General features: G+C 44.2%; 1 pseudogene; it reads left to right on the top strand.

The window, feature by feature from the left end:
• Positions 1-1,606: 1,606 nt before the first annotated feature.
• Positions 1,607-3,272, top strand: LOC107183699 (annotated as a pseudogene).
• Positions 3,273-4,107: the final 835 nt, after the last annotated feature.

Below are 4,107 nucleotides of genomic sequence, written 5' to 3'. Positions count from 1 at the left end.
TTCTCTTTCTCTCTCTCCCCTTTCTTCTATATATACAGACAGAGAGAGAGAGAGAGAGAGAGAGAGAGAGATGAACAACTAATAAAATTGAATAATTTTAATAATATACTGTAATAAAGTTGTGTGGCCTTCTGTCTCAAAATATCTTACTTTAACCATCCTTTACATGGTCTGATGTCACTTACTGAAGTCTTTATATCAGGGGGTGGGAACTACTGGCCCACAGGCTGTAGAAGGCCCGAGAAATCTTTTGATCAAGGCATTAGGGGTGAGTTACTTAAATGTTTGACCGAATATAGCAGGCTATTTTTTGAGTTGGTAATTTTGTATGGCCCTCGAATGATGTTACAAATATCCAAATGGCCCTTGGCAGAAAAAAAAGGTGTCCTACCTCTGCCTTATAGGCTCAGTGCTTTCTGTCACAACACATACCATCAATCAGAACACGTTTTCTGTTCATGTCTTCCACTCACACATGTAATGCCTTTTCCATTCGAACTAAGGCACTTATCACGCACTGTGGCCACAGCATTGGCAGACTGAGGTGCGACAGTAAAGCTAGCATTAATTTCTTTTTCCTTCTCCACAATTTCATGGATAGATTTTTTTTTTTCTTACCATCCATAGTAACCTCAGCACACATTTTTCCTTTCTTTCATTGTTATGTCCAGAACTTACACCTTTTCACTTAAAGGAACCACCTTCAGGCTTCTCTTTAGTATAATCAATTGCCAGCATCACTGATTTTGAGCTTTGGGGACATTATTAAGTAAAATAAGGTGGCAAACATAAGCACTGCCATACCATGAGAGTCCACCTGATAATAAGAGAACTGCTGAGTGACAGGAAGGTTCCTGTGGGGTAATTCACGTGGCCATAATTTACGTGGCTGCAATTCACGTGGCTGCAATTCACACTGAGTGAGAGTGGGTGCAGAGGGTGCGAGATTTCATCATGCTCAGAACTTACACCTTTTCACTTAAAGGAACCACTTTCAGGCTTCTCTTTAGCATAATCAACTGCCAGCATCACTGATCTTGAGCTTTGGGGACATTATTTAGTAAAATAAGGTGGCAAACGTAAGCACTGCCATACCATGAGAGTCCACCTGATAACTAAGAGAGCTGCTGAGTGACAGGCAGGCTCCCGTGGGGTAATTCACGTGGCCACAATTTACATGGCTGCAATTCACGTGGCTGCAATTCAAGCTGAGTGTGAGGGGGTGCAGAGGGTGCGAGATTTCATCATGTTACTCAGAACAGCCTGCAATTTAAAACTTAGTAACTGTTTATTTCTGAAAATTTCCATTTCATATTTTTGGACCTTGGTTGACAGAGGATAACTAAAACTGGAGGAAGCAAAACTGCAGACAAACGGGGGCCTGCTGTACTTAACCCTGTATTCAATTACATTAAGAGAACATATATTCATTATTTAGAGCACATTCTCAAAATGTACAGCTGAAGATTGGGTCTAAAGAGGCGTGGTATAGAGTGCCCTCGGCGGCGGTCCCAGATCTATATCTTGCTTCAACAATGTTTGGACGGAACAGACCCAGGGACACCCCTTCTTCCAGCCTCCGACCACCCTCCTGTGTCTTATCCAGTCACCACCTGCAGAACCACCTCCGCGACCAGCCAACACACTGGTATGTGTTTTGTTTTCTTTGTTTTTTTCCTACCTTAACTCCTTATTGGTGAACAACCATGAGCTCCCAAATTCGTTAGAATTACTCCACTGAGGTGGAGGCTGTGGTCAACCGCCTGGCCAACCTGCATCTGCGGGCCTCCTACACCTCCCTCTCTCTGGGCTTCTATTTCAACCATGATGATGTGGCTCTGGAGGGCGAGGGCCACTTCTTCCGCGAGTTGGCAGAGAAGAAGCTTGAGGGCACTGAGCATCCCTTAAATTTGCAAAACACGTGAGGTGGCCTCCTTCTCTTCCAGGACATGCTGAGCCTTCCCAAGATGAGTGGGTGGGGCAAAACTCAGGCCACCATGGAAGCCACCCTGGCCTTGGCAAGGGACCTGAGCCAGGCCCTTTTGGAGCTGCAGGCTCTGGGTTCTACCCCCGCAGACCTTCAGCCCTGTGACTTCCTGGAGAACCACTTCCTGGATGAGGAGGTGAAACTCATCAAGAAGATGGGCAACTACCTGATTAACCTCCACAGGCTGGCTGGGCCGGGCTGGGCTGGGCGAGTATCTCTTCAAAAGGCTCACTCTCAAGCACAACAGGGAGCCCTTGGAGCCCAGAGGCCTTTGAAGGCCCCTCTGCACTCCCCTGGTGTCTGGCTTTTACCTGAGCCTCTCCCCAAAACTACTATCCATTCTTTTAACCACCCTGAAGCCCTCTCCCATGCATTGGACCAAATGAAACAATAAAGCTTTTTGCAGGAAAAAAAAGAAAGAAAAAAGAGGCAGGGTGTAGTGATGTGGAACATAAAAATATCCTAAAATTATAAATGGATGAGCAATATAAAATATTGCAGTGATAAGGCTATAGAGAAAATTGATCAACTAAGATACAGAGCTTTATCTGAAGAACACAGGAAGCCTTCAATATTTTGTTAACAATGTTTACAGAAAGTTGATAAAATTTCAGCCAATTCAGCATCAAAATATTCCATTTAATTTTGTGCAAAACCAAGAGCATTAAATGTCTTCTCATATGTCACTTCAAATATGGTGCAGAATCAAGAAATGGAAAACTTATAATTATATAACAATAGAAAAACAATTAAATAAATATTTTTATTTAATCTATATAAAGAAGGGAAGGAGGGAGGGAGGGAGGGAGGGAAGGCAAGTCTTCTTTGGTCATCTCTTTGTTCTTAAATCTTTCCATCCCTGTCCCAAACTCAAAGTCAAGCAATCCTGCATCTCCTATCTCCACTTCACCCTGAGTTCATCATCGCTCATGCATTTTTCACCCAGTAGAGTCTAAGTAGAGTCTGAGTAGACAGTCATTCTTCATATCTCCTAATTATTGGGGAGCTGGCAGCTGTTATGGTCTCAACAACATAGAAGGAATTCAGAGGAGCCTGTGCAGAGTGGGAAGCTGAAGTGCTCAAGGCACTGAGACCCTTTGAGGCGGGGCAGGGCTCAGTTTTGATAGTGGCTAAACTTTTAACACATTATGCCCGTGCACTCCACACTGTACTCACAACATCCCTAGGAAGTGGGTACTGCTACCCATCTCCTTTTAAGATCGGGAAGCTTATAGAAACTTGGCCAATGCCACCCAATTTTTAGGAGCAGAGTGAATCACAATAGTGCCCAGTGGAAGAACATGAAACATACAGGAAGAACATAAAACAAATGCAGGAAGACCATGAAACAAATCATGTTGTAAACGTATTATTAGAATTAAACAATGATTAGTAATCAAGAGGTGAAACCAAACACTTTGCATCATAACTAGGAATTTATTGTAATTACATGTAAGTCCATTGGCTGGCTCACATTTCAAACACAATTCCAGAATGTATCAAGTAAGGAATTGCTTGTCTCAAATTACGTGACCAGGACTGATATATTCCTAGAGGTTTAAGAATATAGATAGAAAGATATAGAAAAAAACCAAAAGATGATTTCCAGTTCTACAGTTAACCATGACCTTCACCAAAACACTTTTCTCTAGGCTTTTCCCCTCATCTGTAAATGGTAATTCTTAGTTCTAAAAAGTCCATAGAAAGGGGAGGGAGGAATAGAATAGCATAAAAGGAAGGAAGGAAGGAAGGAAGGATTTTTAGGAGCAGAGGCTGAATTCGAACTCAGGACCAAAAAAAAAAAAAATGCATGACATGCCCCCAACCTTATTGGACAAGAGAGTTGGTTGCAGGTGCAGGAAACGTGCCCTGCTGAGAAGCAAAGTCCATACCCGAGCGCGGGGCAGGCTGGAGGGGGCTGCTGGAATCCCGGCCTTAAGGGGGAGGGTCCCCTTAAGAAAGGGGGGCTTTTTCTCACCCGACAAAAAATAATTCCCCAACTGGGAGGGGGCTCCCGCGAGTGCCGCCGCTGAGGGCGAGGGCTGGGCAGATGGCAGAGGAGAAGGACAAAGGGCGGAGGGAGCAGCCGGCGGGCCGGTCGGGAGCCGAGCAGGAGCGTT

This window comes from Myotis davidii, unplaced genomic scaffold (genome assembly GCF_000327345.1).
Source record: "Myotis davidii unplaced genomic scaffold, ASM32734v1 scaffold330, whole genome shotgun sequence".
NCBI lineage: Eukaryota > Metazoa > Chordata > Mammalia > Chiroptera > Vespertilionidae > Myotis > Myotis davidii.
This window is presented reverse-complemented; position numbering and strand designations above follow the sequence as displayed.